The sequence below is a fragment of the Bombus vosnesenskii genome, unplaced genomic scaffold (genome assembly GCF_011952255.1).
Source record: "Bombus vosnesenskii isolate JDL3184/JDL3185 unplaced genomic scaffold, Bvos_JDL3184-5_v1.1 scf7180000015072, whole genome shotgun sequence".
Lineage (NCBI taxonomy): Eukaryota > Metazoa > Arthropoda > Insecta > Hymenoptera > Apidae > Bombus > Bombus vosnesenskii.
In genome coordinates, this window is record NW_022883807.1 from 2,846 (window position 1) to 17,539 (window position 14,694).

Consider the following 14,694-nt stretch of genomic DNA (forward strand, 5'->3'; position numbering starts at 1 on the left):
AGAATCGGAAAATTCAAATTCGTCTTCGTTCGACAGTTGCACGTAGCGGCAACATAGTTTTGTCCGGAGTTTATTTATTGCTACATTATGTATGTCCTAACGATATTGATACTTCGAGGCAAAAAAACAACATAATTTGAATTGTCCTCTAGCTCATGTACCGCTACATGTACTTTCAAGGAGCAAAACTGGCACAGTCCCGCTTGTGACGCGAAACGGATATTATCGTTTCCCTTCCTTTAACGCATTTTGCCATTGAAAGACACGAATTTCTGTGACTTGTTTTATCTCTGTTATAAAAGTTGATATTTACAATTTTGTAGTTTTTATGCAAACGTAAAAGGTAAGTAAATATTAATAAATATTATAATAATATAATATAGTACTGTATAACAATATTAATAAATGCTTCGCTATTTACTTGTTTTATTTCCATTAAAGTATATTGTATTTTTCATTAGAGTACTTTCACTTTTATTTGGTGTAATAATAAACATATACGTTAATATTCATTGACATTAGTGTAATTGTAAGCTTCACTGTAAATTTAATAAAATTGATAAGAACGGTATTGTTAACAGTGTATATATTTGTAATTAAACTAGATTTTATTCTCAACGTTACTTCATTATTTTATTATTGTTTCATATAAATATTTTTTTTGAAAAATAATTTACATATGCTTCTAAGTTAAGTGTTTGTATTAATTGTTACATATGTCATAATTTCAACCACAATATTAAATTATGGTATGTATTATTAAAAAGTATAGTTTAATGTATATATTAAATACTTATGTAGTATCGTTGAGCTGTGCTCAGCGCTGTAGAGGTCGCTGTTGGGTACGGCCGCTCTTTTCCACATTCTTTGTACCGTGGAAGAAAAATCGGACTCCTACGTTCGTAACCTAAGGCGCTAACCACTTCGTCGTCCGACACTAGTTAGTATCGAGTGGTGCTATTTAACTATCGAGTGCCACCACAGGCCCTTCTTTCCACGATACTACACTTATAAAGAATTTATTTGTAGATTTATCGGTTGTAGGAATATCGGTACTACATCAAAGAATCGGATTAAAGCACTAATTACCAAAGATATATTGAATATACGTTGCTTGGGTGTTAAAAAATCTGTTAACGACCATTTTGGAGATACTTTGCTCAAACACCACAACCTGGCCCTTCAACTTCAACTACGCCGAAAGTTTTGAAGAGCCGAGCAAAAAGAGAGGGTTGAAGGAAAGCTGCAATTAATATTAAAAAACAACAGTCAATGTCACTTGTTGCAAAATTACGAAGGCCATTAATTCGTGACGATGACAGTAATGTAAATGTTTGTATCATATTATGATGAAATTTAATATCTTTAATCTTACCCCGAATCTCATGTTACTGATCAATACTAACCTTTATATATAGTACCTAATAATGCTTGATATCGGTTAATTAATATGTTGAAATCTAATCGCTTAATGTATGTACATTGTGCATATAAATTCTATTATAACGTAATTAAATATATCCTACATTTTTAGAGGAAACGTGAAAACCGATCTAAAAAAAAGGAAAAGTGCTAGAAGTAGCTCAGAAGAAGAAATAACACAAAGCCCTACAAAACATAGTAAATGAGAAAAGTGTTTTAAGCGAAACAATTTCAAGGAAGATCGCGGGTACTTCACAGACACATTTACAGGATCATCTTTCTATAAGAGAAGATGCAATACAGCCAGAAAAGTGTTCAATGACAACAAGAAATAGTAATAGAAAGAGAACTTTTTTACAGAGTGAAAACACGAAGATGCATCAGCTAAAAGAAGAAGATGAGTCATTCCCTGAAGTGAAAAAGTTTCAAGCAAATATTCAGAAACAAGAAATTAAAAAGCGGCAAAACAGATCTATGACATTGTGTTTCGATCGCGGAGAGACGCGATCGCGAGGAAGCACGCCAACGGGAGTCGTAAATTCCCGTCACGATTAGATAATCGACGCCACGAAATGATCGATCCCCTATTTTGATTAGGATAATAGAGGTGATTAATTGAATATGACACTGATGTAACAAGGTGTGAATGACAGTTTATTCCAACAACTTTGTGAAGAAGATAGTTACGCTGGTGCGTATGTATAAGATAAGTGACTGACTGATCTTCGGGTGTAGACCCGGTCGAAGGATGTTGTATGTTTGAAGGTTGAAGAATCAGTGATGTTCGGTGACGATGCTGTAGCGGAGGAAAGCTAAGGATGCGTGTGTCTAGCGCACGGGACCATCGGATTTGTTGTTAATTGGTTAAACGAAGGTTGGTGGACTAGGAAGGGTCTTAGCTGCTCTCGATAGAAAGTTGTTATTAGGAAGCATCGTACGTGGGAAAACCCAACTTTCCCTTGTCAAGCCGTGGTAGACAATAATCTTTAGAAATGATTCAGAAAACAGATGTTTGTTGGGTCTGAAGGACCTTAGCAAGCAAATTAGTGGGATTTATGACGGGTGCTTAAGGTTATTGAGAGTACGCCGTAAGAATGAGCGGACATCTGGGGCCTGTCTGGCCCGTGGTGTATGGCCGGGTCCAGATAGAGTGTTGCACGACGCAACATATTGAGTGAAGATGAAATACAACCATCTTCGGAGGAAGAGAGAATGCTCTATTCGATCCACTTGAACAGGCAGGCACGGACACTTCAAAACTTGTTCAACTAGGATAACTAGAACGAAAACACGAGAACAAAACACTAGAGCTATTGCACGAACAAAAGCTTTGAAAAATACAAACATTGCAGAGGAAGCGATTGCATATAAATCCGCTGCGTTAAATGTGCAGGTACACACCCCACTGACCAGTGCACTAAATCACCGGAAACCCCAACGAAGTGCATCCACTGTCAAGGTGACCATTCTGCTAACTACAAAGGCCGCTCAGCCTACAAAACCTTATGTATAAATAAGTATCCCAAGCTTAGAGCCAAAGAGACAACCAATCAAATACCCAGTCTTCCGAAATTCACTACTACTTCAATCTCCTATACCACTCCCAAGCAGTACAAGGAAATCAAAATAATCCAAATAACCACAGGGACCATTCTCAAAATAATGTCTCCAATTCATAAAACACAGACAACGTCTCTAGTGTCACAGTGGCCCCGGGAATGCAGCAATAGGATAATCATATCTCACATACCTTAGCCATCGAAACAGTAACTAAGCAGTAACAGGATCCCTATATGACCGGCATCCAACGATAACCCCTCCACAGGAGCCAACCCCTTGATATAAAAAAACCTCCCAAGTCAGTACTCGACATTCTATTCTGTTCTGTTATAACATTCTGTATCGTTACTTTGTCAGTTTCTAATAAATTTTGTAATAACGATCATAATTGAAATACGAATCTATTAAGGAAATTCGAGGATTTGGTAATACAAATAATTGACTATATTTCACACACAACAGCTACACATCTATATTACACTCTGAAGAACGTCTTGCACGCACGCTTGTCGCCAACCGACTATCCAGAATCTTTTAACGGCTGTCTTTTGTCTCAACTAAGACCTGGACGCCCTCTGACCCTTACACACACACTCTCATGTACAGTGTAAATGTATCACTTCCCTAACAATTTTTATGATCAGATTTAAATTATTAATATTTGTATTTTTAGTAATATTAATTAGTTCTTTCATTTAATTATATAGAATTAGATATATAAATTTAAATAATAAATATTTAATTAATCGTTTTTATTATTTAATATTAATGTTTTTAATATCAATAATTTTTTAAATTTTGAGACCTAATATATTAACTTTATTATTAGGATGAGATGGTCTGGGTTTAATTTCTTATTGTTTAATTATTTATTATCAAAAATTTTTATCATTTAATTCAGGAATAATTATAGTAATTTTAAATCGTTTAGGTGATTCTAGTTTATTAATAATTATTTCTTTTTTAGTAATTTTTGGTACATGAAATTTAATTTTATATAAAATAGATTTATTAATTTTATTAATGTTCTTTTTAATAGTATTTACAAAAAGTGCACAATTAATATTTATGATGTGATTACCAGCTGCAATAATTACTCCTAGTTCTGTGTCTTCATTAGTTCATTCATCAACTTTAGTTACTGCTGGAATTTATTTATTAATCAATTATGAGATAATAATTGATTTTAAATATAAAAGATTTATTTTAATAATTTCAAGAATAACAATATTAGTTTCAGGAGTTATAGCTAATTTTGAAATAGATTTTAAAAAGATTATTGCTTTATCAACATTAAGTCAATTAGGTCTTATAATAAGAATTTATTCTTTAGGAATAACAGATTTAACATTTTTACATTTATTTATTCATGCATTTTTTAAATCTATAATATTTATGTGTGTTGGTGATTTATTCATTATATCAATGGTATTCAGAATTTTCGTTTTTATTCTGGTATATTTTATGTATATCCAATAAAAGGATTATTAATAATATTTTCATTATTAATATTATGTGGATTTCCGTTTTTAGTAGGATTTTATTCTAAAGATTTAATTGTTGAATATTATTTTTTAAATATGAAAAGAATTTTTAGTACAATAAACTTAATTTTTGGAACAATTTTTACAGTATCATATTCTTTTCGTACAATATTTATAATAATGGGAAATAATTATATAATAAATTCAATTTATTTAAATGAAGATTGTATTATAGCTGGAATTATATCAGTAATTTTAATAATTATATTAATTTTAAGAAAATTTATTTCTAATTTTTTCTTTTATCAATTAAATATTAATTTAATTTATAGTTATAAATATCTTGTATTTAAGCTAATATTATTAGGATTAATATTTTTAGTATTAATATTAAATATTTATTTGAAAAAAATTAATATTTATCAAAAGATTTTTTATAATAGAATTTTTTTATAAGTTTATAATGAGTTATTTAACAAATAAAATAATTTATTATGAATTTTATTTTGAAAAATGTTTAGTTGAAACATTTACAGGAAAGATTATAGGATATGTTTGTGATTTATTAGAAATACATTTTAGATTAAAAATTTCTTATTTATTATTAATATATATTTATTTATTAATATTAATAATAATAATTTGATTATAAATATATTTATAATTAATTATTTAATTATTATTACTAATTTATATTTAAATTAAATAAAGAGAAAGATGAACTTGTTTAATTTAAATAGCTTATACATTTAGAGCATAATATTGAAAATATTAGGGAAATTTAAAAAATTTTTGAATATTAAAAAAAAAATATTTAAAAATATTAATATGTATGTCGGATTAGCACTGGGAGTAGGGTTGTGGGCGTCAAATGAATCTTCACGGGAATTAGCCATTGGTACGGTACACGCAGGTGTAGTTTATTACAATAATAGAGCTATTACAGTCTTGACAATTGATCACGACAATTGGCACTAGTGACGATGGTCTCAGGCCCGATAACGAATCCGCGGCCAACGGGATCACAAAAGAACGTGTCGGAGATGAAATAGCCGGAGGAGAGAAAGGCCGGAGCCTTCCCTTTGCAATTTTGCGAGAGTCTTCTGGTGCTTTAGCCTGGATTTTGTCATAGCTGTAATTAAGCAATTGTTGTCATTTGTAATTGTTCGATATATGTGATGGCGAGGGTGGGTTCGAGGTGGCAACTGGTCGCCGAGCGTAGCCGCGGTCACGGGATAAACGTTTTGCCTGACGAAGGTGTGGATCGGTTGTATTGTTCTCCCTAGAAATCACATAGACTTGTACTTTGGAGATGTCGATATAATGGGACACACGTTGTATTAGGAATCAGACTCCAGACAGAGGCTGCCTAGCAACGACGTTTGGATCTTTCTCGATGCTTCCAAAGAGTATACGACAAACTCTTGGCAGAGTCTGCCTAGCAGCGGCGATTGGAAGCTTCTCGATGCATCCAGCGAGCATATAACGAACAAAATGCAGTCGTACAGCGAAAAAGATTTTCATCAGATATTCATTCGTGTGATCGCCTTGGAAAGTGATACATCGAGCAATTTACCGAGTGCCTCAGCAATCGTATTTTTTTGTGTTTAAATTATTCTACGCATAGTAAAGAGTTATCCCGTTGACCGTGGATTCGTTTGGAATCATTAGTTAAACTTATCATTTGTTAATCTTATCATTCATTAAACTCAATATTCATAATATTTTGTAAAATCTTGTATATTCGCGTAAATATAATCTCTGTTTCATAAAACGATGGCTAATTCAAACGAAGAATCGTTACACGCCTTAAATTCTAATGTTAACCCGACATATATATATATATAATATTTTAAAATATTAATAAAAAATAATAATATTACCATAAATATTTAATTATCTATAAAATTAAATTATAAAATATTAATACTTAAATATTCTACCCTTTATTTTTAAATAGTTTAATATACAATTCTTTTTATTTTGAAAAAATGGAACTTACTATAATATAAATTGTATAATATATAATTTAAAAATTTTTTATTTATGATATATATATATATATATTAAATTATAAAATATCAAAAATTTTAATTATATATTAATATAAATAAAAAATATTAATGATAATATAAAATTAAAAATATTAAAAATTTTAAGATTGTATTTTTAATATTAATAAAAAAATATTAATAATATTACTATAAATATTTTATTTATAATATTTAAATAAATATAATTATTAAATTATAAAAATATTAAAAATTTATAAATTATATTTTTAGTTCTAATAAAAAGATATTAATAATATTATTATAAATATTTTATTTATAATACTTATATAAATATAGTAATTATTATTATTATTAAATTATAAAAATATTAAAAATTTTAATTTAATATATATATATTATTTATTCATTAATACGTTCATGCTGTAATACACGAACATATGCGTTACTCTGCTACTCACGATGCATCGTAACAAGTATGCATTTTTGTATGAAAAACCGTTTACTTTCATTTTATGTTCGTTTTTAAAGTCAGATGCGATACGAAATAACGTCAGTGTTGTTTTCTGGCTGCTCGCGAACATATGATATCTATTCCATTTTCAAATTGATTTTATCTACACGTTAAAGCGAGCTGTGGAATAAATCAAACTTGCTCGAGCCTGCTTGAATCTCTGTATCATTGTATCATAATGTGAGAACTTTCACAAGCCTAAATCTTGGCAGTCTGACGATCGAGAATATTGCTATCGGAAGAATCGCTCTCATCCGTAAACAAGATATTTCCAAGGATTGCGTTATAATTTTCTTAGCGGCTAACCATCGAATATTCGTCAAACGACATAATTTCGCACACGGCGAACCTTATAACGTACACCTTTTTGGCGTATTATTTTTCCCACTTTTTTTTTTTATTAACGTGGAGGAAATCCGCACGGACACCAGGTCGCTTCTGGGAAAAAGCGGCGTGGTAGTGGCGGACGCCAACGGACTAAAACCTCCACGATGACCGTCCCGGCAGCGATCTAGAGGGGCCCGGGAACTGGTGTGAGGGATACACCCCCCCCCCGCGCTCAATACATCCCCTAATGGAGCGATATGCGGCCACGTCACACCACGCCTCGTCGCCGGAGCCGCCGTGCCAGACAGTCCGGTTCCCCTGCCGGGCAGATTTGCTGCCCCGGGGCGCTGAGTTGCCAGCGCCTAAGTTTGCACCCCACCGGGGGGCGCGACGGACCTAGCGCGCCTCACCGAAGCGCTTCCATGGCCTCTGCCGCGCCCTCGCCGGTCAATTCTCTCAGGGTGAGAGTATTATTTTTCCCACTGCTGCGTGTGAAACCCCTATTGGACAAACTGTTCTTTGCAATACATCGATGGATAAATACGCGCACAAACACGCAATACGTGCAATAGAATGCTCGAGGTCAATTTTGTGATCCTCTTTTTCAACAGATCTTCGCAAATCCGAAGGTGTAGAATTACCTCCCAAAGACATAAGATGACAACAAACACTTTCTTGACACACTGTATAACATTGAGGTATCCAGTTTTGCCACATACAATTTTGTCATTGTCACGTTTGACTTTGTTCATTGTAAAGTCAAATTTGCACACTCCATCTGTGAAATAGTACGAAGAAATCATAGTGACTTGTATTCCTTATGATATCATGATGCCACATAATATATAGTACAATACAATAATTCGCGAACAGATCACTCGTTAATTGCTTTTAAAAGAATTACCACGGAAGCTTCCTAACACGCTACCCGGGGGCCAGGGATTTATTTCGTCGATAAGTTAGGTTATTAAACTTATGTTCTTTCATTGAAGACATCGATGGACGCTGTGTTCCAGAAATCGCCAATCACACTTGGCGAAGCATAATAGTAATTTACAATAACAAATACTTAAGAATGCCTAATTTTGTTAAACATAGGGTTCAATTTACAATTATGTAAATATTACTTCTTGAAAGTAACTTCTTAATCAATTTTAACAAATTTTGTAAAATCATGTAATAAATCTTTTTATTTATCGGAATAGTTAATACACAAATAAACACTGTACATATGTCGTGACAGAAATAAAGAGAGAGTTCATATTTCTAGAACAGTCATATTTATGATAACATAAAAGCTACCATACATACAATAATATAATTTCGCATGCGAAAAACATTTCTTTCGTTTCCATAAATCCCATGATATTCAATTTTTATCGTTGTAATCTGTGTTATTGTTTATACGTCTGTATTTATCTCTGAAAATTCTCGCTATTCAAATGAATGTGAACAGAACGAAATGACGAAACCACATTGTAGCAACAACAATGCGATAGAATAACAGTTTTATATTGTGAATAGAAATAGTAACATGGTGCAAAAATGAGTAAATATACGAATTAAATTTGCTCTTAATCAACAAAACTAATTACTTATTCCAATGGTTGGCTTTGGCAAACTGATTCGACTAAGCAATTGATTACCTAATGAATCACAACAGCATAGAAATATTAGTTTGACGTCAGTAATTTCTGCACATGATTAATACATATTTGGTCAGACAAACATAACATGGCTGTGTGACTGCAAATGAAAGGTTCTATTATTTCTGTTCAATATCTCGCGTATTATATATTAGTATATAATTATAATTACGTAGTAATACAAATGGGAATAAAATATTTGGAATTCTCCATCTTCGAAGAAAGATACCAAGTTGGAAAATTGTATTTCTAATGATTTGTACCAATTTATATTTTTAACGAACGTATATACGTATCAGTATCAATGGTATACTTTAATAACGTGTGACACGTAAGGGTAGAAGTGTTAAAAATATCTGTAGACTACTTTGTTTTAGTATAATAAAATAAGAATTAAAATATTTAATTTTTTGATTCGTCAAATTTAAATTTATTGTTACTCGTATCGATTCACAAAATCATAAAGGTATGTTTTGTCAATTCCACAGGATATACACCATGATAACATATTTCAAATAATTCGTCAATAAATTATTATTACAATCAATTTTTAATTAAGTAGTAGATAACAAAAAAATATGGAATACAATTTTTTCACACAACGCTTTGTTTGAGAGAAAAATAAAATTGAAAATTTATCATACGCGTGTATTAAGCCAATTGCCAACCGAACATGTTCAAACTGTATTTTTTTCAAAACGGGACCTTAAGCTAAAAAGCTTTATTTCACATATTCGACTTGTTCTTGTATGTGGTATCAGCACCTAGTCGGATACCCGCGTTATGCAGGACACCCTGATGGCGTTGAACGCAATGATTGAAATTGAACTGAAAAGTCGTTATGTTTTTAGAGGATTTGTAAGAATGATTAATAGATATGATTGTATGTACAATTTTGTAGAGTACAATTAGATTTGTAAGTACAATTTTAACAAGCTGTCTTAACAAGATCTTTATGAACACATCATACATCAAATATGATACATGCAAAGTATGTATAACATTTAAGATACATGTATGTATGTATAGTGGAAAACAAAACTGTTCGTACAGTTGGAATGTAAAAATAAAAAGAGCAATATTTCCTACATTATTCAAATATATGTAATTGTACACCATAAGAGACATTTATATAAATAATGTAATTGTATAATAAATGCACACAAAACATTGACATTATTTATTGTTAGGGAAAATTGTCGTTTGTAATGATCGAGTTTATTTTATTGACCAGTGACTCATCGGCTTATTCTATTTTTGCCGAGCACCCGCGTTTTTGTGTCTTGGCGGCAAAATCGACCTACGCAGTTTTTGCTTTACCTTGGTCTAGGCTTTAGAACACAGACTTACACATACAAGAGCGACATACATTGTGATTTATTTAATATTAGTAATATAAATTAAAAATAAATTTTTAAAAAGATTTTTTAATAAAAATTTGAATAATTTATATTTAATAATAGATATAAAATTTATTCTTATTTAATATATATGTATATAAATATAATTTTAATAAAATTATTTAATAAATAATTTAAATTATCATATTATTATTATTATTATTTGAAATAAGTTTATTTAGATTAATAAACTATTAATTATGTTTAATTTGTAAACTTAAAATTTTTATTTTTAAAATTATATTTTAATATATTATAAATATTATATTTATTAATAATACATATATAATATAATTATATATATATATATATTTATTTAAATATATTTACATTTAATACAATTTTAATTAAAAATTATATCACATATATATATATATATTAAATATATTAATTATATAAAAATTTTTTAAACTTATCGATAGGGTATGAACCTATAAGATTAATTTTAGCTTATTATACATATATATTTATAAAATTAAAATTAAATTTGCTTAGTTAATAATATAATAATTAAATTGCATTTAATAGTAATTTAAATAAGATATATCTGATTTTTATTTAATAATTATGTTTGTAGAGGATTATGTTTTAGAGGATTATGTTTTCAGAGGACTTGTGTGTAGAGGATGGTTGATCGTGAGATTTATTAGACAAGATTGCTCGTTGTTGAAACCTTCACGTATATTTTCAAATGATTAAATAAATAATTATAGATAATGTTCGCAAAGACGGTAGATACTCGTAGATACTGATCCATAACTCTCGTGAACTCTTTACGATTGCGTCCGTTTAAACTGGTATAGTATAAACAGGTCGGGGGAGAGTCGGAGAATTCAAATTCGTCTTTGTTCGACGGTTCGACGGTAACGTAACGGCGACATTGTTATGCCCGGAGTTTATTTATTAATATATTATGTATGTCCTAACGATCTTGATACTCCGAAGCAAAAAAACAACAACATGATTTGAAATGTTCTCTAGCTCATGTACCGCTGCGTGTACTTTCAAGGAGCAAAACTGGCACAGTTCCGCTTGTGACGCGAGACGGAGATTATCGTTTCACTTCCTTTAACGCATTTTTGCTATTGAAAGACACTAATTTCTGTGACTTGCTTTATCTCTGTTATAAATCTCTCTTTATATTTAAAATTTGATAGTTTTTGTGCAAACGTAAAAGGTAAGTAAATATTAATAAATATTATAATAATATAATATAATGCTATATAATAATATTAATAAATACTTCGCTATTTACTTATTTTATTTCCATTAAGGTATATTGTATTTTTCATTGCATTACTTTCATTTTTATTTAGTGTAATAATAAACGCATACGTTAATATTCATTGGCATTAGTGTAATTGTAAGCTTCACTGTAAATTTAATAAAATTTATAAGAACGGAATTATTAACAGGGTATATATGTGTAATTAAACTAGATTCTATTCTCAATGTTACTTCATTATTTTATTATTGTTTCATATATATATATATTTTTTTAATTTACATGTGCTTCTAAGTTAATAGAACTAAACACATGTGTATGTATTAATTGCTATATACGTCATAATTTCAACCATAATATTAAATTATGGTATGTATTATTAAAAAGTATAGTTTAATGTATATATTAAATACATATCATTTATTCGTAGATTTTAAATATGGATACTGGATCAAAGAAGGAGATTAAAGAAATGATTACCAAAGATATATCGAATATACATAATTATTCCTTGGATGTTAAAAAATATGTTAACAACCAGCTTGAAGACACTCTGGATTATTTACATGGTTTAATTCCTGAAATACCACAATCAGTCCCTGGCCCTTCAACTACAAAGAGGCCGAAAGTTTTGAAGAAAAAAGGTTATCGCCGTAAAGAGACTATCCCAGAAAATGATATTATCAATACTGATAATACAGTAACAGATTCAGCAGTACATGATAAAACAGAAAATAAAGATGTAAAAACTGGGGCTGTGCTGGAAACAACAATTGACCGAACAAAAAGAAAGGCTGCAATAAAAGCTGCAATTAATATTAAAAAGCAGCAGTCAATGTCACTTGTTACATAATTACGAAGGCTATCTCTTGATGATGACAGTAATGTAAACGTTTGTGTCATATTATGATGAAATTTAATACTTTTAATCTTATGTTACTAATATTATCTTATCTTATGTTACTAATCAATACTAACCCTTATATGTAGTACCCAATAATGTTTGATATCGGTTAATTAATACGTCAAAATCTAATTGCTTATGCAATTGTATGTACATTGTGTATATAAATACTACTATAACTAGTTGTTAAATATATTCTACATTTTTAGAGGAAACGTGGAGGCCGACCTGAAAAAAACGAAAGTGCTAGAAGTAGTTCAGATGAAAAAAACACAAAAGGTCCTACAAAACATAGTAAAACAAAAAAGAATGTTTTAAGCGAAACAATTTCAAAAGAAGATGCAATACAACCAGAAAGGATTGAACCATTAAAGTCTTCAATAACAACAAGAGATAGTAATATAAAGAGAACTTTTTCATGGAGTGGAAACACGAAGGGTAAATATTCTAATATTATTGATGATACAGTAATTCCATCAGCAAGAAATGATATTGAAGATCCTTCAATGTGCGAGGATGCACTTGAGAAATTTACTCCTCTTATGAATTCCACGATGGACATCAATTCTACTTATACGCAGAAGATGATGGACGCTACCGCAATTGTAGAACCTTTATCACCAATAAAATCAAACGAAACTGTAGTAATTAATAAAAACTTGGCTAGTAGTATAGGAAAAAATAATGAACCTAAATTTACATCACGGTCGCCAATAACTCTGCAGGAGGAGGTTCAGCAGCTGAATCAAGCGATTGGACTCACCGAGTTCGAAGAATTATTCGCAGAAGATGAGCCATCCCGTGAAAGGGAAATGTCTAATAGAAACATGACGAAACAGGACATTCAAAATGAAATGAAGAAAAATGTGCCCGTAAGAAGGAGAGGCCTTTGAAAAAGAAAAAATTTCAGAAAAAGCCATTGTTCAAAAACTGGCACGAAGATCTGTCGAAAAAGCAAAAAAAATCTTATTAGCGAAACGAAAGAAGGAGATTCAGATGATGACATCGCAGGTAACATTACAAACAGTATCAAAGTATTCTTCTGTTATAAAAACACAAGCTATTATTCATTCCATATTTTATCCAAAATATAGCTCCAAACAGCAAGGTCCACTTCTGTTTTGCACAGTAAACCTGACGACGACACATCGGACGATGAAGCCAGACCAAGGCGTACAATTCCACATTAGGCGCAATGTAAGTGTTGTTTTACTTAATGAGTTAATAAACATTATAATGCATGGAGTACTCGAATTTTTATCAATTTTAGCGTACATACGCGAAAATGAACTTGCAATGCAACGATAAATTCCGAAGAAAGCAGACTATAAATTCTTTGATAGAAGAATGTGCACACCAGATTTAACTGAAATGTTTGAAAATATAGATAGGACTAGATTACAACGCACGTCCAGTGCAATATGGAAGACATCACCGCGTTATTCCATGATGGAAAACGAATAGAAGTTATAATTTGTTAAACTGAATGTTGTTGATTTCAAATTGTGCCTTAGAGCAGGAATACTTGCCATACCTTGCGTGTAATATAAAAATGATGTTACATTGCAACTATCGTTAAAAGATGTATGTGTTCTTAAAATATACCAATGAACGTAAGACTATTTCACTTTTTATATTTTAGAATGATCATAGGCATATATTACTTTTATTATACTAATCAAATTTTACCATTTTTTTCTTATTTATATGTATCTTCTTAAGAATTAATAAATAAACCAATTAATAAATAATTGTTTTGGTACGACTTTTTAATGAGAAGTAAATTTTATTAGATTTGCCTTATTATCACTGTCGTGTAATAATTCGCGAGATACGCGTGATATAATTCGCACGATTAAATAGCACTGGTGATTTCGTCTCTTCGTGTAACGAGGAGGGTCTGGTAAATGGGTTGACCGTGGACGTTCAATCTTGTAAGAGAACAAACGGCGGCACCGTATCGTCGAGCATTTTTCTTTCGGTCAACAGTCATCCATTTTATATTTAGCACATTCGGTTGCGACGCTAAATTTTCGTTACACCACCAGTTGTTTCGTCTGAAATTCGCGTGACGTAAGTGCATTACACTCTCGCACCCGTCAGCCATTCCTGCGACCACTTCGCGTGCGTTAACTCGATAATATTTCGTCTGTTACCTTGTCGCCGTTGCTGCTTGACACATCTCGCTTGCTGGACGACT

At 30.9% G+C, this 14,694-nt stretch overlaps 1 pseudogene; it reads left to right on the forward strand.

Moving 5' to 3' along the window:
• Window positions 1-232: 232 nt before the first annotated feature.
• Window positions 233-14,144, forward strand: LOC117240915 (annotated as a pseudogene).
• Window positions 14,145-14,694: the final 550 nt, after the last annotated feature.